Raw genomic sequence first — 23,991 nt, forward strand, 5'->3', positions numbered from 1 at the left:
CACAACACATAACACCAATATTTGTACGTGGAAACCCTATAAGGGGAAAAACATTGGTGGGAAACCTTACCCACAATCAGATGATACTACTGCAGATAGTATGTGTATACAAATGGGGTCTGCACATGCAGAAAGGCCAAGCGCCTAGAGCTCACTACTCAAACACAAATAGGAGTCACACTAACTACAATTGGATGGTTAAATCCAATAAGGATGTACTACTCAAAATAGCATCTTACTATGTTGGATTCAGTACCAGTGTAGTTTTGATCATCTTAACAAAAACCTTGCTTTAACCTTCAAATGATGTCTGTGTGTAAAGCTCCACTTATTCTTGCATATACCAAATTATTTCTTCCTTCGTATTCCACATTTGATCTTACAAATAAGATCTTACATTAATATCATATCCTAAGACCAATTTTAGTAGGTCAGCTCTAAAGGATATTACAATAAAATCAACTTATAAATAAAACAATAACCGATTCAACATGTCATCTTGATGCATTTACAACAATAATAAAACATCTCCATAGCGTGTCGTGCTGATCTAGAATAGATAAGCCTATCGGTGAATGATGTGGACCTATTTGCCGATAACAGCAAATATGCAAATACGAATATGCCAATGAAAAAATCTCCAAGACAAGTGTCCAAATGATGTCATCGACATAACCAAGTGTTTTCCATGTCATTCCAAGTGTCGGTGAACATTATATCCTATCGTTGTACCAGATACCGGTGACTGTGCATAATTCATTTGCTTGTCGATGAATATTGTCAATTCTTCAAAGTGCTAGAGTTGATAAGTGATAGTAGGTGTTGACATCAATGACAAAACCATACCAAAATAACAACACAATGATGATGATATTTGATAGTGTTTGCAATGCTCCACATTTCTAGTTTTAATGACAATATTCTCGATTTATTTTGTTCATATCTTTATCTTTGATATTCTGATTTGAGACATGATGATGACGATATTCAGTATGGTTGTCACTGATATCAACTTTTGTTTTTTGTGTTTTAGTGATTGGTATGTGTTTCGCATTTCTGATATGTTGCAAGTGTAGTCATGAAAGTTTTAGTATGTTGTTTGAAGTTTCTTTGGGATTTCATGCTTATGATTTGGTGCTCTTGAAGTTGTGCTCTAGAAGCATGTTCAATGATGATGATGTTTGATAGTGTTTGCAGTGCTCCGCATTTCTAGTTTTAATGACGATAGTCTAGATTTATGTTGTTCATATCTTTATCTTTGATATTATTATTTGAGACATGATGATGTGCTCTGGAGATGTGGTTGTTGGTATGTTCATTCTAGGTCCGGTTGACCTTGAATGTTTCTATTTTTGCTTTGGTGATTGCAGCATAAGGATAATGTGTTGTTTTGATCAATGTAGTGCATTGTGGTGTGGTCCACTTCTCATTCCTCTTAGTTGTGGGAATGTTTGGTATAGACCTATTTCAAATTGTGTTTCAATGAATTATTTTTGGCTGACTTGGGAAATTCTTATTTTAGAGATCAATATAAGTAAAGATAATTATAATGAAGAATATATAGAAGCAAGCAGACTGAAAAAAAAAATTGTTGGTGCAAATCTGTGCGAGGTTATGTGAAGTTGTGGTTGAGCAGTTGTGTGTTGTTGTTGTTTCATACTAGAGGGAGTGAGCCAAATGTTTCTTCTAGCATTGCAGTGTTGTGGTAGTTTTCCTTTAGTGGTGGATTCTTTATTTTTCCTTCTTCTTGTTTTGGGAAGTGAGCCCTTCTTTTTCTAGTGGTTTTAGCTAGGCAGTGAGCATTTTGGTAGTGAGTCACCCTTTGTAAAAATCACCTTAACTAGTGTCACCCTAACAGGTGTTTCATAATTGAGAATTAGCATTCTCCATAGTTTTTCCCTTCTTGGGTTTTCCACGTAAATTTTGGTGTTTCTTGTGCATGTTATATGCGTGTGCTCTCTCATACTTATATTTGTTTATGTTTAAGTAATTAGAAGTTTGTTTACCGGATCTATTTCTATGAAATAACTAGAAGATTTTAATTGACAATTGATTCAACCCCCCTCTTAGTTGTCTAGGATATTCAACACTTATTACATCTTAGTATTTAAAGACATTCATTTGTCTCTTTATCATCTAAGGTTAGCAAGAAATATTCACATTATAAGGAGCATCCATCGTAGGAACACTTTAATTTGCAGCATTAAAACAAAATGCATCTATATTTATACTTTCATATAGTCCATTGCACACTTGACTTTGTTATCTTTAGTTTGTAGTCCAAGGTTGTAAAATCAGTCTGTTAGAAACCTCAAAAAATCTTTTTGGAATTCTAAATTTGAAGTCTACATTTTGCCCCTACACTTTAAAAAAATGATTGGTCGCCCTCATGAATTTCCATGTCTCAAGTCTTTCATATTTATGTTTCATAAGTTTTGAATTGTTACAAAACTCTTATCGAAATTGTCATACTAGCACATAGTTAATTTATCATCGGTTCCCACAACTCCGCAAGTGTCATATCCAAGGATGCACTTCATCAAATCATGTTTAACACATTCATGGGTCAACTTGGTCAATAGTCCAATCAGACTATCATGGAGACTTCAAATACTTCTCCCTAGACACGTGGTTTTAGGAAGGACAAATCTTGTATAAGATAAATATGATCAAAATGTCTAATTTTAGGAAGGATAAATCTTGTATAAGATAAATGATAGATGATCATGTCTAATTTCAGGAAGGACTAATCCTGTATAAGACAAATGATAGATAAAAATTGGATGAATAATGAAATATGATGAAGGTGAGGAATAATTGATTGATAGATAGATAGAATAGTTGATATGAGGAAATGATAGAATTATAATGAAAAGATTGGAATTAAGTGATGAGAGAGATCATGTTAGATGAAAGAATCATTGGAAAGAATTGAAAAGGTTGATCCAAGAAAATATGCTTGATGATAGAATTATTTTGAAGAGACAATCAACATGATAAGATGAATGATGGAAACATGTCGGGTTCGCCATTGTTTTTAGGGGTAAATTCAATCATAAATAACAAATTAGATTATAAGAGTGAACCTCAACTCTAATCTAATTATAAATACTCCTAAATGACAATGAAATAATGCTAAATCAATTGAATAATGAAATAAACTAATTTAAATTCCCTCAATTAATGTAACAAGGCTTCCATTGCTCTTCTGTCAATTGTGTATATAGGTAGCTCTTAAGTGTTGTACTAGGATTTCTACATATAATTAACACAATTATTTTGAAGATAGTGATTCTATGATTCTAGGAAAATTGAGAGGAAATGATGTTGAATTTATAGATTTTTCAGGTGAGATGGGGTGAGATTTGGAACTAGAGTGTTGATTGATGGATCACTAATTTTGATTGATCAGTTAAGTAGATTGATTTATCTGTTAACAGGATAGATTGATTGACTAGATGATTGAATTGAGTAGGGAGATGAGTGATTTGATTGATTAGAAGACTGAATTGATTTATTAGTCATAAAAGGTGATTTGGAGTGAAAAGGGGAGATGAGAGTTAACCGAGTTAACTAATTAGTTAACTGATTTTATTAACTAGTCATGATTTTCAACATGTGCTATAAGAGATCGAATTGAAATTCATTTTCATTTTGATTTGAATTTGAATTTGGATTTTTGAATGATGAAATGGATATGAGATTTATTGAAATTCGTTAAAATTTAGATTTGATGAAATGTGAATTTGGGGGAAAACGAAATTAGATGGAATGAGTTGAAATTCGAATTTGGGGAATTGGAGGAATTAATTAATTAATTTAAATGAAATTATTCAATCATTATAAATAGGATTAATTAAATAATAAAGATTATTTAATTAAGGGAATTAATCATAATTAATTAAATAATTAATATTTAATTAATATTCAACAAAGGGTTAAATGATGAATTGATTAAAAGATAGAAATTGAATGATTAGTAATGATTAATGATTATTGAGTTAATTCAACAGAATAATTAGCTTAATTAAATAATTAAATAATTATTCAATTAATTAGGATGAATAATTAGTGATGATTAGCGAGACATTTTTAGGTGCCTACACTCACCACATCGTGATTTAATTTTTCATTGTTATCTTTAAGTCACGAGGTTGTGGCGTAGCATCTTTTGTGATCATCCATAATTAGATCACAAGGTCACATGTCACAATAACAATTAACCCTAACCACTGTGAACTCGTGTTTGACGTATCATTGCATCTTCATAGTCTTTCCCTGATGGTTTGTCTTGACAATTGCAAACCTACACCCAAACACTTAATGTTAGCTTATATGGGTCCATCGCATCTTTGCACCCTTCACTAGCAGTTGGTCTTGACCATTGTGATCTTGCACCTAACATTTCATGTCACTACGACACATTCCCCAAGTCGAATGGTAAAAAGTATGTTATCTATTGCTCACTTTTAAACTACACTCACCAGTCTATATTAAAAATTAATGCTGCCACCATATTGTCAATGTGGGATAAATGGACAAAACCATTACACACACAGAGGAGCCCAAAGTAAAGGCTAAAATTGATTCATTCTATACATTCAAGCACTGGACCATCCCACCAATTGTTGACCAAGACAAACATGTCAAAGACTTTGAAGAATAGAAGAGTGAATTTGGTGAAATGGTTCCACAGATTATTTTACATTCAAAGGAAGAAAAGGATGTTAGTGTTCAGAGCCTCAATCTCTTCCTTGATAGGATAATCATATTGGATAATGGATATGTAAGATTTATCTTTCAAGTGTGTGGGATCACAGATAAAAGATGGAAGGATCTCCTAACTAATGTCCCAGATGAGCAAAAGTATAAATGACTTAATAATGCAATGTGTACCAATGGGAAAATATGTATTTAAAGTCATCAAAGGAGTGATGAAGTACCATAGCAATTGGTGAATATGAGAATAAGCTCCCACTTTCAATAGAACCTTGTTAGGCCAACAAGTCATAGGTAGCTACTCGAATTATGAAGATAAGGAGTTATGTTCATGTTCGCTAACTTTCTCTCTATGTCAGTTATTTTTTGATATGTTGACTTTGCTTTAGTTGTAACAAATTGAAAAAATATAATCATATTATGTTAGATTTTTAATGAAGAGATGTGCCTTTTCATTTTAGGGTGAGTTAACTAAATGGTTCCTTTTGTAATGAAATAGCTTGAAGAACTCGGGCTTAATACTATAAAAGGGAAATTAAGACCACAAAAAAAAAGAGAATAAGAATAAAAACATTGCAACACATTAGTTTATAGAACTCTGGCTTATACCTTTAGGGCTTCCAAAAGAGAATGTGCAGAAATAGTTTTGTATTGAAAATGTTTTTAACTTCTTATTAAATTTAAATACAAAAATATCACTAGTGTCGTCTCCAAATTTTGTTCTTGTCAATCATATGAATCAGTATATCAAGGATATACCTGATTTGTCATTACACCTTAATGCTCTTGTGTGTGTTTTTAACGGGTCTTTTTAGGGAAGAGTTAAATCCTGTTGAAAGAATACTATGATTCGAAGGGATAAAATTGGATCAGTAAGTATGGTTCTATGATTGACATGCTTGCATGTTTATGTAATGCATAAACTAGGAAAGTGCTAAGTAGTTAGAATTTTAAGCATCAGATGAACAATATACTCTATGGCCTGGGATAAGGCACTGATCGAACTTCATTTTGAAACACATAAAACAATACATATTTTATTTTTACTTTCTATTTTTAGACTGGTGATAGGAGTTAGAATCCAATTTAGTTTTTCATTCAAACTTATGCCAGTGAGTAGCAGATAAAAAGGAGATTATGAGAATCTATAATCTGCTTAATCATCAAAAAGGTAAACCCCCTCAATATAGTAAAATCAGAAGTGCAGTATCAATTCTTTTTAGGGTTTATTCTTTTTTATTGGCCAAATCTAGTGGTGAATCTGATCATTAGGCTTAGCATACTTTTAGGGTTTGACAACCTGCATTTTTGGGAACCAACAAAGTCCATCAAGAAGATTGATTGAGGATAAATTAATCCTCATAATATAGCAACTACTACTCCTTACACATAGCCAAACATCGCAAATCATATAAGATCAAATCTTAGAATTATGTACTTGTTCAAATCAAAATTGCACCCTCAAATTAATTTCTATATTATGCATGATCGACCTCAAGCCACTCAAAATTAATCCATAGAAAACTTATAATCTACATAAGATTTAAGATAGTCAATACATCAAACATTCAATTTTCTCTACTAAGACAAATTAATTATGTAAGTCTTCAACATCCACATACTCCATTGTTGATGTTAAAGCCAAGCGCTCCATTATTTGAGCCCTATTTCTACATCTCACATTGTCACCCTACTATTAGCTAAACTTCCATCTATATATTTTTTTATCCCAAGCCTTATAGTTCCTTTTCATAGGCCAATCCTGCAATTATTAGGAACAATTCCAAGCCACTTAAGCTTAGACCCAAAATTCAATTTTTTACCTTAAAATATCAACTTTAACCCTTTCCTACTAGCTAGCATGAGCCAACTTGGTATGCAAGTTTGTAATTACCTATTACATCTTGGTATTTAAAGGCATTCATATGTGCCTTTATCATCTAGGGTTAGGAAGTAATATTCTCATTGCAAGGAGCATTAATTATAGGCACACTTTAATTTGGAGCACTAAAACAAATGCATCTACATTTATATTTACATGTAGTCCATTTGTATTTTTTAACTTAAAATGTAAACTTTATTCTTTTCCTACTAGTTACCATGAGCCAACTTGCTATACAAATTTGCAATTACTTATTACATCTTGATATTTAAAGACATTCATTTGTGTAATGTTTGCCAAAATACCCTAGAGAAATTAAGCAACTAACATACTAATAGAGATTTTTTTTTAAACATCATCTTTTATAACACATAACATCTTCTACTCATTGAATTGACATACATAAACATAATATTCACTTAACCATCATGAAAATATATTATAAACACATGAACTAATTACACAAGTGGAAATAAACACCACATAAACTTCACTTCTATCTCCCTAGGGTATCTCAACGTCATTACTTATGACATCACCGCAAGCAAATTTTATCATGATCACTACTACTATCTAATGCAACCTAATATCATGACTAGCTATTTCCTTTCCTACATATACATATAATCATTTACTAATTCAACAAAAATCATATCCATTACCATTTATTCCTTCCATGCAACATAAGCAAGATCATCTACTAACTACCTATCATGAAATGCAATCCATTACAATGTTAACTAATCCATTCCAATTAGGTTCATTTTAGAGCACCAATACCAAATATTCATAATTCCCTTTTTACATTCAAATTCCAACATGATCATATACTTTCCCCATCATGATTTACATAATAGCAATATGTTCTATTCACATTTCTAATTCCTTAATAGAATACACATAATACCAAATGCACAACTATAATTCCAATAATATTTTTTCCACTTCAAAATTCTATTAAAAATTACACTAAGATGCATCCATACTTATCCTCCTACTAGAGTCATAATTGCATCCCACTTCATCTAATGCAATCTAGTTCATTTCATTAAGGTTAACCATTTATCCTAACAACTACCCATTCACATTCATATTCTAGAGATATCAACTTACCAAGCATAACAATTTTTTTATTAAGAACATTCATTTAATGCCATCATAAATACTTCATACATATCGAATATTCACTTACAACAAAAGCATTACAATGACTTCAATCCACTACTACTCCACAAGCTATGAGATACATTACAATACATCTCAATATTTTCTTTCACCAATCATAATCAAGTCCTAAGTTAACATCTACCATTACATACATATATCCAATATATCAAGTGCATTACTCTTCTACTACATTTACAAAATTTACATGATATATAAATAACAAATGCCATAAGATCAAATACATCTATCTGCTACAATATTCATCCATAAGCAATCATGATAGAAGAATCCACATCCACACAAGAATCCAATGAAGACATCCCAATGGAAGAAGGCATCAACCACGCAACCATGTGGAACCAAAGGAACCACCCCCCCTGCTAGGAGATGACACAGGGTCCCAACACACACTCTAGACCTAAGCTGACACCTAACAACAAAAGAGACTCAACAATTCAAGCACTACAACAGTATATAATCATACATCAATCATAAGGCAATCACAAATATAAAATCCTAGAAGCGTACCAACCAATAAAGATATAAGAGTAAACCAAACAAAGGACACATGTAGGGTGTTGGAATCCAATAACACTGAGAGGGGGGGTGAATCAGTGTTATACTGGAAATTTCAATTTTAACCTTATTAAAACATGCATACACCAACTGGTATACCGATACATATAGAATTGAAAGAAGTAAAGCAACCAATAAACCAATCACATAAATGAGAACCATAACCCACAAAATTATACATGGAAAACCTCAAAGAGGAAAAACCATAGTGGGATTTGTGGCCCACAATATCAATCCACTGGCCATATGAAGAGATATTACAAAATATAAGAGGCTTGCACTTGCGGGAAGGCTTACAGCCTAGAGCACACTGTTCAATCATAAAAGGAGCCTCACTGACTACATAGAAATCTAGACTACAATTTGGAGAAGTGTTGAAATACAAAAGATAGCGTCTTCTATGCCAGAATATAGTTTTGGTTAAGCTTTGTCTCTTACGATCTAAAACCCTAAACCCTTTACCAGAATAACCCTTACAAAAATATCCTCACATACATAATCTCTCTGATATATCTCATATTATATCACATCCACATATCCATCACCATATCTATATCAAAATGATCTAATCCAATTGACCTATATACCCTATACAACTTAGCATGCCTTATGTTAGCTTACAAAGATAATTACAATATCAATATACATGTCGGCTAGATAACATAAATACATGAATATAAAAAACAATTTCTGATGTTGGATCCAAGAGATGTTGGCCTCCAATACCGATAACCATATTCTAAACCATGTCGGCTAGCATTGTCGGTAACCAAAGAAATCCTTCTATCCTACCGGTGTCGGTGCCAGTGTCGGTGTAGTGCCTGTGAAGTGCCTACTAGTACACAACTGAACCAAAATATGAAGCTGGAACAAGATACCATGTTGCCATCAATGACAACATAGTGAAACCAACCAATTGAGTGTCAATTTCCAACAATCTCCCCCTTTGGTATTGATGGCAACACTCATGTGAAAAATGGTCATGATTTCGTTTGTCGGTTTCATCTTGCCTACTCCACCTGAGCTGAATATACTCCATACTCCCATATCTCCATATCTCCCCCTATTGTATACAACTCCTTCTATTATTTTTCACATCTATATCACTCCCCCTTTGACATCAATGCCATAAAAAATTCTAAAAAGAATGTCAGAGATCCAAAAAGAAATTGTATAATGAATATCCCAAAAATATCTTACCAGAGCTTAACAAATTTAAAAATTTCTAGATAAGCCTTCTCCAATAGCTCAAGATAAGTACCCCAACCAGTTTTGAAAGTGTCATAAATAGATACAAGTCCATTTAGTATATGTGCAAATCATTTTTCTCACTTATCGTTGTCGATGTGTGATTTCCAACCATATCCATACATTCCTTCTTATGTACACTGAGTGAATCCAACCGGGGACTCACCAAGCCTCTAAGACTTCTGGCTCTTCTTATGATTTTGTCTTTTTCCTTCTCAAGAACATAAATTTGGGCTTCCAAAATCAAAATTTGACCATCAATGGATGTAGTCAATGAAGTCAATCCATCAAAAGAATTAGCTATACTTGCAATTTTCTCCTAAAATTCCTTTATCTTCTTATCCACATTAACTGTAAGTATATGTGTTACAACATATTCTATATATATTTGTACATTGTTTCAAATAATTATCTATTTGTTTCATCTTTTCATCAATCTTATTCTTCTCAGATTCAAACACCTAATCAAATGCAACTATTTTAGCTTGTGTGAACCTCTCCAATACTTTCCTATTTGAAATCTGCTGCAAGGATTGAAAATCCTTTGAAATATGATCAATAATTGTCTTCAACTTGTTGGATGGGCTCGCTTCCTTGTCAATCTTGCACTCTGGGACTAGTCTATGTAAAACAGTGATAGAATTATCAATAATTCCTCTTCTGTAGATCCCTCCTTCATCAATTTCTGTGCAACCATCATCATGAGTTCATTAGGACTCATCTCGGTTATGTTTTTCTTTACAACCTGTGAGGTGTCAATTGACAACAATGATGGACCTACTATCGGTTTCCTGCCAAATTCCCCTTTCTTCTCCTCTGATGATTTATCCTTTATAGCTTCCTTACTTACACCGGTGGCTTTGCCACTTGGTGCAGTCTCTGTAACTATCGGTTCCCTTGTAGGAACTGTAACCTTAACCTGTACATTTGTATCCAAAGGACTGTTATCCTCAACATTAGTATCCTGTACAATATCAACCTTTTCACTCTTTGTATTTGTCAGTATCTCAGTATTTGTCTGCACACTTGTATCTACCGGGAGCTTAATTTCCACTATCTTAATATTTTTCAAAATTGAGGGTGAAGCACCCATAATACCCTTTCCTTTTCCTTCAACCAGGGTGTCTGCAGTGTCTATCTTTGATTTTGGTGAAGTAAATAAACCTTTGTTCTCTTTTAAGAACTTAACCCATGCCTTGTGGCTCTCCTTTATTATCTCATTTACCCTTCCTAGCATCAAACTGGTTATTCTATGTTTGTTGTTAAAGACTTTTCTATATGCCACCTCAAGTGTCCTATCCATTTCCTCAGGAGTAATAGAAACACAAATAGATAACAACTCTTGAATTTTTATGTGTTTGTCTTCTTGCATTGCTTATAGTCTCCTAGAATCTAACATATCATATAATTCTATCAGTATTTTGATCTTCAATTTCTATCAAGGCTTTCTTATAAATATCCAAATATAAAAATACTGCTTCCTCTACCTCTCTTGTTCATCATCCCTTAAATGTTCATAATAAAATTGTACATTCTTTAACATGCCATCCTTAGTTATTTCATCAACTAATTCTGCACAAGTTTTTGGTGGAATGATAGTTACATTACCAGATTGAATAGGCATCAATGTCATTCTTCTTCTTCCTTTTTGCAATACCCGATGGAGCTGAAGGTGTTTCTTTTGGTGCTTTCTTCTGTGTCGGTATCTTGAATGTAAATTTCCTAACTGGTTGCTTTTTAGCCTCTACTTTTATTTCCTATGTTTTCTTCCTTACAACCCTTTTGAATGTCAGGGGTGTGTCATCCTCAGATTCAGACTCAGCTGTGATAGACTCAATGAACAATTCTGGTTCTTTCCTCTTCCTACCTTTCTCCGAGACAACATTGTTGGCATTACAGTAAAAAAAGAGATTGTTCGCATTTCAAGATCAGAAGATTGTTGATATTCGGTAAGGATATTGAGAAGGTTGTTGAAGATTATTTGATATAACTGAAGAAGGATGATAACTATCTTTATAAAATTATTTTGTCATTGATGTCAAGAAATTGATTATCTGATTCAGTATGATGTGCCATATCTTGAGAAGATTGATTTGAAGAGAATTAAGATGTCGGTAAAAGACACAGAAAGAATGTGATGAATAAGAGGAGGAATAAGTTATTCAATGGGCAACTATTGCTGAGTTAGAAAATGATGAGATCATGATGTTTAGATTGTTTTGATATCCTACAAATGTTGTTGATTGTAAGGTTAATACTATACTATACAACCGAGCAAAGAACCTAGTCGGTAAACCCGAAGGTTATTGATATTGGTTATTGAAGGCAAAATGTCTACCAAGTAAAGTTTAGTATTTATTGAGTTGCAACCGAGTTATGACAGATCACATTGGATGGATAAAAGCATTATTTAATGAAGGACAATGATTAGCTAGAGATGTATAAATGATTGGTATGTCGTGCATGAAGTTTGTTAAGGATCTATGGCAAAGGAAAATCGGCAGGAAGATCTACAACGCAGATTGAACCGCAATAACCTTGTGCAAGTTCCAAGAAAGGAATGCAAGTCCCAAGGCAAGGTAAAACATTTTCAGATCAAAAGGATACATTGAACCTAGTCAAGTTTGAAGATCTGATGGCTAAGATTGATCATGAGAAATGTGATCAAGGAGATTTAGTGGATAGCAATTGTTTATAAATAAGGAATTGTTAATAAACAATGTATGGAGGAAGTGTATGCACAAGGATGCTACATGGTGATTACCGAGCACAGAAGCTTGAAGACCTGTTTGAATAATAGAGTAGAGAGCCCAACAGAGGGACAAGATAAGTCCTATGACTAGATTGTTTTGAGCAAATAAGAATCTGCTTTAGCATTTTAGATGTGAAGTTGCAGATATATTCTATTATTGTTATTTTGTAAGTGACAAGAAATCTCTTAACCTAGTGGACTTAACAATCTTATTTGTAAACCCTCTAGCAAGGTGACATTCTAGTTGAGTGTTTGAAATCCTTTAACAAGGTCACTTCTAACAAAGTGAAGATCCTAATAGATCTGAGGGAAATCCCTTAACCAGGTCACATCTAGCAATGTGTTTGTAATCTTTAACAGGATTTGCTTTTAACTGAGCATACTCTAGAAGTGTATATTTCTTAGTGGGTCTGAGATCCCACAGTGGTTTTTCCCTATTTGGGTTTCTACGTTAAATCTAGTGTTATGAGTGTTATGATGATTATGTGTTGATGAGTTAGCATGTTTAGCAATTTTTGGTTATGTTGCTGAAGTATAAGTTACCAAGGTTAAATCTGTTGATTTTATGGAAGATTAAGTTTGTATGATTCACCCCCCCCCCCTCTCATCTTGTTAGATATTGGCATCTGTACTTTACTTTTAGTATCAGAACTTACAATTGGTATCAGAGCTTAGGACTTCAGAAGAAAAGTTTAAAGGTACTTGAGGCAAAGATCTGAAGATGTATAAAAGAGATGCACCGAAGCTGAACAAGTCAAGTTTCTCCACATGGCAGAAAAGGATGAAGCTGCATTTATTAGGAATTGGAGAATATGCAACATATTATCTGGAGAATGATTACATTGCACTGAGCACCAACCCTATGACCTTGGAAGAGATAAAAGAAAAGCAAGAACATATTCAAGCTATGATTGAAATAACATCAGCATTGACTGATTCAGAGTTTCATGATCTAGAAGGCTGCAATGATGCAAAAGCAATGTGGACTAAGCTCATATCTATGTATGGCGGTGATGAACATGTTCAAAGAGCAAAAGTAGATAGTCTAAGAGGACAACTTGAATCCATGAGAATGAATGAAGGTGAGAACATAACCCAATACAGTACAAGACTAAAAGAGATTGTCAATCAAATTAAAGGAGCAGGTGGAACTATTGAAGAAAAGGATGTAACAAGTAAGTTGCTGAGAACCCTTCTACCAGCTTATGCTATTTGAGTCTTTGCAATCAATGAATTGAGGTCTATACCTAACATGCCAGTTTCTTTGGATGCTACTAATGGTAAGCTACATGCATTTGAGTTAAGTAATTTTGATAACAGTGGGTCTTCGGTAAATAAAGTTGAATATGCATTCAGTTCTTTTCATATTGGTGAATTTGATGATTACAATGATAGAATGAGTAAGTAATTTGAAGGGAATCACAGTGGAGCAAGTGAAAGATTTCGTAAGAACATGGAAGAAGTGCACAAACTGTATGAAGAAATCAAGAAGCAAGAAGAGTTTGAAGCATTATTAGCTAGAAGGTTATCGAGAGGCAAAGGTAAGTATAAAGGAAAGCTACCTTAAAAATGTTTCAATTGTGATAAGAGAGGACATATGGCTTCTAATTGTCTTGACAAAGAATCTAGTGAAAAGAGAGGATACCGAGATAACAGGTAGAAAGACAACCAATACAGAGGATATCGAGACTTCAGAAGGAGAGATAGGAAGACATGTCTAGTAGCTGATGAGGAATCCAACGATGACAAATCAGATGAAATTGATACAGAGGAAGTTGTTTATGTGGCTATTAAAGATGGATCTGATGAAGAAAGGTATGAAGAAAAAGCCCTAATATCTCACATAAATAATAATGATTCTTGGATCATAGATAGTGGATTCTCACATCATATGACAGGTGATAAACACAAGTTTGTTAAATTAGAAGACTATGATGGAGGATATGTAAGATTTGATAATGATGCACCATGTCTAGTGAAAGGTAAAGGATCTATAACACTTCTTGACAATGCTAAATGTGATGATGTATACTGGGTTGAAGGATTGAAATACAATTTGTTGAGTGTAGCACAGCTAAATAATACAGGATACCGAATAGAATTTCAGAAAGGAATTGCCAAAGTTCATGACAAACATGGAAAGTTAGCTGCTATCAGGACACAAACAAAAGGTAATACATTTCATCTTGACTCAACTCAGAACAAGTGTCTTTATGCAAAGATAGATGATACTTGGTTATGGCATAAAAGGTTTTGTCATGTAAATTTTAATAATCTAATCAAAATAAGTAAGAAGCACCGAGTAAGAGGTCTACCGAGTCTTGAAAAACCTGAGAATGCTATGTGTCGAGGATGCCAGATGGGTAAAATGACAAGATCAAGCTTTACAAGTAAGTCCTACACTTCTAAAGGAATTTTAGATCTAGTACACACTAATCTCTGTGGTCCCATGAAAGTTCAAAGTTATTATGGTGATAAATATTTCATATTATTTGTGGATGATTACTCAAGGATGATGTCAGTCATGTTTTTAAATGTTTAAATGGTACAAGGCAAGAGTTGAAAATGAAACATGGAGATAGCTGAAATGTCTTAGATCTGATAGAGGAGGAGAGTTCACTTCTGATGAATTTAACTTATTCTACAATGATCATGGTATAAAGAGGCAAGTATCTACACCAAGCACACCTCAGCAAAATGGGATAGCCGAGAGAAGAAATAGATCAACTGTGGATTGTGCCAGAACCTTGATGATAGAAAAGAGGGTACCTCAAACATTTTGGAGAGAAGCAATTAGCATTGCAGTTTACACCCTGAACCGAGTTCAATTGAAGAAACGAACTATGAAGACACCATATGAGATCTGGTATGACAAGAAACCTAATATAAGTAATTTTAAAATCTTTGGAAGTAGATGCTATGTTCACAAAGATGACAGAAATGGAAAGTTTGATCAGAAAAGTGAAGAAAGAACATGTCTTGGTTATTCTTCTAGAAGTAAAGCATTTAAATGTCTGATCAAATCATCTAACAAAATAGTGGAAAGTGCAAATGTGAAAATTGATGAATTTGCAAAAAGAAATGATGAAGGAAATTCCAAAGAGCCAAAAGATTATGAAGAATTTGTTTATGTTCAACCGAGAAGTCCTACCGAGAAAACTGTTGAAGAAAATGAAGATAATGTCCAGTTGCCGAGTGATGAAGAAGATCATACAGAACCCACCGAGCCTATATTAGCCAAATATGTTAGAAGACATCATACATTAAATCAGATTATAGGAGATAAGGATGATCCAGTGATGACAAGGAACAAACTGAGACAGAACACATGTCTAATATCTAAATTTGAATCGAGAATAGTGAAAGAGGCATTTAATAGTGAAGATTGGGTAAATGCTATGACAAAAGAGATTGATCAAATCAAGAAGAATGACACATGGACACTGATCCCAAGACCAAAGGACAAAAATGTAATCAGTACTAAATGGATTTTCATAAACAAGCTAAATGAAAAAGGTGAGGTCATTCGCAACAAAGCAAGACTAGTTTGCAAAGGTTATACTCAAGAAGAAGGAATAGATTATGGTGAGACCTTTGCACCTGCGGCTAGACTTGAGGGAGTAAGAACATTGTTGGCGTATGCTGCTTTCAAAAATTTCAAGGTATATCAAATGGATGTTAAATCTGCATTTTTGAATGGTATACTAGAAGAAGAAGTTTATATCGAACAACCTGAAGGATTTGTTGAAGACAAGAGTAAAGATCAGGTATGTAAACTGAACAAAGCTTTATATGGTCTAAAACAAGCACCTAGAGCATATTACGAGAGACTACACTCTTACTTGATCAAGATTGGTTTTATAAGGACAAGTGAAAACAGCAATATGTACATAAAGAAAGATGAGGACAATGTAATACTGATCTCAGCCATATTTGTTGATGACATTATATTTTGTGGAAATGACTCCTTATGCAAGAATTTTGGAAATGAAATGTGCAAAGAATTTGAGATGTCACTAATTAGTGAGATAAAGTATTTTATAGGTTTATAGATACTGCAAATGAAAGATGAGATTCTCATTACTCAATCCAAGTACATAAAGGAAATCTTGAAGAAAATTGGACTAGAGGATTCTAAACCAGTAAGTACTCCTATGACTACTAACTATAAACTATCAAAGAATGATGAATCTACATCTGTTGATGAGACACTTTACCGATCTATGATTGGAAAGTTGCAATATGTTGTGCATAGTAGACCGGATATAGCACATGTAGTAGGTATTGTAGCAAGATTCTCTACAGATCCCAATGAAACACATATGATAGCAATCAAGAGAATTTTCAGATACCTGAGAGGCACTGAAGATTATGGCTTAGTATAAGAAAAGAGGAATAATTTTGATTTAAAATTTTATACTGATGTTGATTGGGCAGGAAACAATGATGATAGGAAAAGCACAAGTGGTGGAGTTTTCTTTTTAGGAGAAAGACTAGTAAGTTGGCTTAGCAAGAAACAAGGATGTATCTCATAGTCAACAGTAGAAGCTGAATATGTTGTTGTAGCATTGAATTGTACCAATATAGCATGAATCAAACAACTGTTGGAAGGTATAAATGAGAAAGTTACCGAGCCAGTAACTATATTCTATGATAATACTAGTGCCATTAACATTTCAAATAATCCAGTAATGCACTCTAAGACAAAGCATATATCTATAAAGTATCATTATCTCAGAGAAGAAGTTCAAGAGAAGAAAGTTGTGATGGAATATATCAGTTCAAAGGAGCAATTAGAAGACATCTTCAAAAAACCATTGCCAAGGGACACTTTTGAGTATCTCAGAAGCAAGTTAGGGGTCCTACCCCTATCTTCTACTCACTGACTAAGTTTGGTGAAAGCATCAATTCGATGAATCTATAGAATATTATGTCTGGATTGATGTTGATTTATGCACTTTAGAAGGTTTTCTAAAGTTGTGCAGGAAATAGTGAATAGAGACAAGTTGCTCTGACCGAGACTGAGATGATACATAGCAAGGCAAATCACTTCACAGAGGAAGAAAACATGATTTAGTTCTTTTACTTTTTGGCATTGTTGTCAAAGGGGGAGAAGACTAAATGGTTGACTGAATGGTAAAGCCCTGAATGATGAAAATAACAGAAGACTAATGACAGGAGGAGAAGATTGCAAAAATGGAAGAGACTAAATGCAAGACAACAGCTCAGAAGCCTAATGAAAAAGGGAGAAGACTTCAAAAGATTTTAACAGCTCAAGGATAACAGGATAAGTCTAACAACAATCTGAATCCGAATCAATTTGAATATCTTGTTGGTATTACCATTTAATTGTTGGTTTTGCCATCAATGCCAAAGGGGGAGATTGTTGGCATTACAGTAAAAAAAGAGATTGTTGGCATTTCAATATCAGAAGATTGATGATATTCAGTAAGGATATCGAGAAGATTGTTGAAGATTATTTGATATAACTGAAGAAGGATGATAACTATATTTATAACATTATTTTGTCATTGATGTCAAGAAATTGATTATCTGATTTAGTATGATGTTGCCATATCTTGAAAAGATTGATTTGAAGATAATTAAGATGTCAGTAAAAGACACAGAAAGAATGTGATGAATAAGAGGAGGAATAACTTATTCAATGGGCAACTATTACCGAGTTAGACAATGATGAGATCATGATGTTTAGATTGTTTTGATATCTTACAAATGTTATTGATTGTAAGGTTAATACTATACTATGCAACCGAGCAAAGAACCTAGTCGGTAAACCCTAAGGAACCTAGTCGGTAAACCCTAAGGTTATCGATATCGGTTAATGAAGGCGAAATGTCTACAGAGTAAAGTTTAGTATTTACTGAGTTGCAACCAAGTTATGATAGATCGCATTGGATGGATAAAAGCATTATTTAATGAAGGACAATGATTAGCTGGAGATGTATAAATGATTGGTATGCCATGCATGAAGTTTGTTAAGGATCTATGGCAAAGGAAAATTGGTAGGAAGATCTACAGCGCAGATTGAACCGCAATAACCTTGTGCAAGTTCCAAAAAAGGAATGCAAGTCCCAAGGCAAGGTAAAACATTTTTAGATCAAAAGGATACATTGAACCTAGTCAAGTTTGAAAATCTGATGGCTAAGAATGGTCATGAGAAATGTGATCAAGGATATTTAGTGGTTAGCAATTGTTTATAAATAAGGAATTGTTAATAAACAATGTAGGCGGGCAAGTGTATGCACAGGGATGCTACATAGTGATTATCGAGCATAGAAGCTTGAAGACCTGTTTGAATAATAGAGTAGAGAGCCTAGCAGAGGGATAAGATAAGTCCTATGACTAGATTGTTTTGAGCAAATAAGAATCTGCTTTAGCATTTTAGATGTGAAGTTGCAGATATATTCTATTACTATTATTTTGTAAGTGACAGGAAATCTCTTAACCGAGTGGACTTAACAGTCTTATTTGTAAACCCTCTAGCAAGGTGACATTCTAGTTGAGTGTTTGAAATCCTTTAACAAGGTCACTTCTAACAAAGTGAAGATCCTAACAGATCTAAGGGAAATCCCTTAACCGGGTCACATCTAGCATTAAGTTTGTAATCTTTAACAGGATTTTCTTTTAACCGAGCATACTCTAGAAGAGTATATTTCTTAGTGGGTCTGAAATCCCATAGTGGTTTTTCCCTATTTGGGTTTCCATGTTAAATCTAGTGTTATGAGTGTTATGATGATTATGTGTTTATGAGTTAGCATGTTTAGCAATTTTTGGTTATGTTGCTGAAGTATAAGTTACCGAAGTTGAATCTATTGATTTTATGGAAGATTAAGTTTGTATGATTCACCCCCCCTCTCATCTTGTTAGCTATTGGCATATGTACTTTACTTTTAGTATCAGAACTTACAAACATCAAATAATGCTTTGATGTCTTGTGAAACCTTCTCTAAAAACTTACTTGCTTTTCCTTCCTGCTTCTCTCTCTTCTTCCAATTGAACTCTGTTTCAACATCTTATGTCTTCTATTTGGGTATGTGTAGGATCATGGTATGCCAAAATAGGCCCTTAAGTGGCAATGAAATTTTAGAAAATCAGAGTTATGCAACTTGACATGAAAATTTGAATAAGTTGTGAACATTATTTTTAAAATATGTAAGAAGTGAATATTTAGAAAATTGAATGTAGTTTCTAAGCTACTAGTTGTTTTTTGGAAAAAAAATCCTATTTGATGAAAAAATCAAATTTTAATGCAGTGGTACTAAAATTTCAGGAAAAAAATAAGAAGTAGACGTATGTCTGACCACCCTAATCATAATCAAATCTTAATATTTTTTATAATATTTATAATATAAGTATTAGACTCATGTCCGGATGTGACGAATATTTTTTTTAATTTTTTATAAATAAAATAATTATTTATGAAATTTTTACTACAACTTTTTAAAAATTCAAAAACTCCTACGTCTGATCACCTTAACTTGGTCAAAACCTTATGAAATTTAATTTTTTAAAATTTTTCCCTATAGTAGATGAAGCATAAGATGTGATGCATGTTTCGGTTTCAAAAAATGTTATACCGTTTGAAAGTTATGAGTGTTTTTCAATCAGTATATCAATCAGGACTATTGTCAGAATTCAATTAGAAAATAAATAATAATTATTTATTAAAGTCAAAATAAGACAAGCCTTATATTGTTGGAAAGTTGGGAACGTCCTTAAAAAACCCTTTTCGTTTTATCAATTTTGGCTACAAAAAAAGTAGTCAACCACTAGTGTAAAGTTTGGAAAATCAAGGAATACTGAAAAACACGTTTTTTCAGTTGACTTTCCAAGCTTGTCACTTCCAAGCCAAATACCAAAGCATTCCTGAGCCGAAATTTGAAAATTTGACTATAAAAATCAGATATCCGATAAAATCTGATATCCGATCTTATCGGATATCTGATTTTAGTACAAAATTTTTCCGTTGCCACCATTTATTTAGTAAACTGCCACATGGCAGAAATCTGATATCCAATTAAATCGGATATCAGATTTTATTAGTCACATTTTAGAGAGAGAGAGAGAGAGAGAGAGAGACCATATGACCCCTAACAACACAATTTGGTGTCTTAAGGGGTCCTATGGTGTCGTTAGGGGTCATATGGTGTCTTGGGACACCATAGGACCCCTTAAGACACCAAATCATCTCGTTAGGGGTCATATGGTGTCCCATGAACCCTTATGACCTCTTAGGACACCATATGACCCCTAATGACACCATATTGGGTCACTTTGGGTCATATTGTGTCCTAAGGGGTCATATTGTGGCCTATGGCCCCTTAGGACACCATATGACCCCTAACTACATGATTTGGTGTCTTAAGGGGTCCTATGGTGTCATTAGGGGTCATATGGTGTCCATAACGGTGTCATAATGGGTCGTATGGTGTCCCAAGACACCATATGACCCCTATGGACAACATAGGACCCCTTAAGACACCAAATCATGTCGTTAGGGGTCATATGGTGTCCTAAGGGGTCATATGGTGTCCCAATATTATGTCCTATGACCCCGTAAGACACAATATGACCCCTAAAGACATGATTTTGTGTCTTAAGGGGTCCTATGGTATCGTTAGGGGTCATATGGCATCCATAGGGGTCATATGGTGTCTTGGGACACCATAGGACCCCTTGAGACACCAAATCATGTCGTTAGGGGTCATATTGTGTCCTACGACCCTGCAAGACACAATGTGACCCCTAACGACATGATTTGGTGTCTTAAGGGGTCCTATAGTGTCGTTAGGGGTCATATGGTGTCCATAGGGGTCATATGGTGTCTTGGGACACCATAGGACCCCTTAGGAAACAATATGACCCAAAGCGACCCAATATGGTGTCATTAGGGGTCATATGGTGTCCTAAGAGGTCATAAGGGTTCATGGGACACCATATGACCCCTATGGACACCATATGACCCCTAACGACACCATAGGACCCCTTAAGACACCAAATCATGTCGTTAGGGGTCATATTGTGTCGTACGACCCCTAACGACATGATTTGGTGTCTTAAGGGGTCCTAAAGTGTTGTTAGGGGTCATATGGTGTCCATAGGTGTCATATGGTGTCTTGGGACACCATAGGACCCCTTAGGACACAATATGACCCAAAGCGACCCAATATGGTGTCATTAGGGGTCATATGGTGTCCTAAGAGGTCATAAGGGTTCATGGGACACCATATGACCCCTATGGACACCATATGACCCCTATGGACACCATATGACCCCTAACGACACCATAGGACCCCTTAAGACACCAAATCATGTCGTTAGGGGTCATCTTGTGTCTTACGGGGTCGTAAGACACAATATGACCCCTAACGACATGATTTGGTGTCTTAAGGGGTCCTATGGTGTCGTTAGGGGTCATATGGTGTTCATAGGGGTCATATGGTGTCTTGTGACACCATGGGACCCCTTAAGACACCAAATTGTGTCGTTAGGGGTCATATTGTGTCCTAAGGGGTCATAAGACACAATATGACTTCTAATGACATGATTTAGTGTCTTAAGGGGTCCTATGGTGTCGTTAGGGGTCATATGGTGTCTTGTGACACCATAAGACCCCTTAAGACACCAAATTGTGTCGTTAGAGGTCGTAAGACACAATATGACCCCTAACGACATAATTTAGTGTCTTAAGGGGTCCTATGGTGTTGTTTGGAGTCATATGGTGTCTTGTGACACCATAGGACCCCTTAAGACACCAAATTGTGTCGTTAGGGGTCATATGGTGTCTTGTGACACCATAGGACCCCTTAAGACACCAAATTGTGTCGTTAGGGGTCATATGGTGTCTTGTGACACCATAGGACCCATTAAGACACCAAATTGTGTCGTTAGGGGTCATATGGTGTCTTGTGACACCATAGGACCTCTTAAGACACCAAATTGTGTTGTTAGGGGTCATATTATGTCCTAAGGGGTCATAAGACACAATATGACCCCTAACGACATGATTTGGTGTGTTAAGGGGTCCTATGTTGTCGTTAGGGGTCATATGGTGTCCATAGGGGTCATATGGTGTCTTGTGACACCATAGGACCCCGTAAGACACCAAATTGTGTCGTTAGGGGTCATATTGTGTCCTAAGGGGCCGTAAGACACAATATGACCCTTACCGACATGATTTGGTGTCTTAAGGGGTCCTATGGTGTCGTTAGAGGTCATATAGTGTCCATAGGGGTCATATGGTGTCTTGCGACACCATAGGACCCCTTGGGACACAATATGACCCTTTGGGAAACAATATGACCCAAAGCAACCCAATATGGTGTCATTAGGGGTCATATGGTGTCCTAAGAGGTCATAAGGGTTCATAGAACACCATATGACCCCTTGGGACACCATATGACCCCTAACGACATGATTTGGTGTCTTAAGGGGTCCTATGGTGTCGTTAGGGGTCATATGGTGTCCATAGGGGTCATATGGTGTCTTGGGACACCATAGGACCCCTTAGGACACAATATGACCCAAAGCGACCCAATATGGTGTCATTAGGGGTCATATGGTGTCCTAAGAGGTCATAAGGGTTCATGGGACACCATATGACCCCTATGGACACCATATGACCCCTAACGACACCATAGGACCCCTTAAGACACCAAATCATGTCGTTAGGGGTCATATTGTGCCCTACAACCTTGTAAGACACAATATGACCCCTAACGACGTGATTTGGTGTCTTAAGGGGTCCTATGGTGTCATTAGGGGTCATATGGTGTCCATAGGGGTCATATGGTGTCTTGGGACACCATAGGACCCCTTAGGACACAATATGACCCGAAGCAACCCAATATGGTGTCATTAGGGGTCATATGGTGTCCTAAGAGGTCATAAGGGTTCATGGGACACCATATGACCCCTATGGACACCATATGACCCCTAACAACACCATAGGACCCCTTAAGACACCAAATCATGTCATTAGGGGTCATATTGTGTCTTACTACCCCTTAGGACACAATATGACCCCTAATGACACAATTTAGTGTTTTAAGGGGTCCTATGGTGTCCCAAGACACCATATGACCCCTATGGACATAATATGACCCCTTACGACACAATATGACCCAAAGTGACCCAATATGGTGTCATCAGGGATCATATGGTGTCCTAATAGGTCATATGGGTTCATGGGACACCATATGACCCCTAACAACACCATACGACCCCTTAAGACACCAAATCATGTTGTTAGGGGTCATATGGTGTCCTAAGGGGTCATATGGCATCCCATGAACCCTTATGACCTCTTAGGACACCATATGACCCCTAATGACACCATATTGGGTTGCTTTGGGTCATATTGTGTCCTAAGGGGTCATATTGTGTCCTAAGGGGTCCTATGGTGTCCCAAGACACCATATGACCCCTATGGACACCATATGACTCCTAACGACACCATAGGACCCCTTAAGACACCAAATCATGTCGTTAGGGGTCATATGGTGTCCTAAGGGGTCATAGGCCACAATATGACCCCTTAGGACACAATATAACCCAAAGCAACCCAATATGGTGTCATTAGGGGTCATATGGTGTCCTAACAGGTCATAAGGGTTCATGGGACATC

This window comes from Cryptomeria japonica, chromosome 6 (assembly GCF_030272615.1).
Source record: "Cryptomeria japonica chromosome 6, Sugi_1.0, whole genome shotgun sequence".
Classification (NCBI taxonomy): domain Eukaryota; kingdom Viridiplantae; phylum Streptophyta; class Pinopsida; order Cupressales; family Cupressaceae; genus Cryptomeria; species Cryptomeria japonica.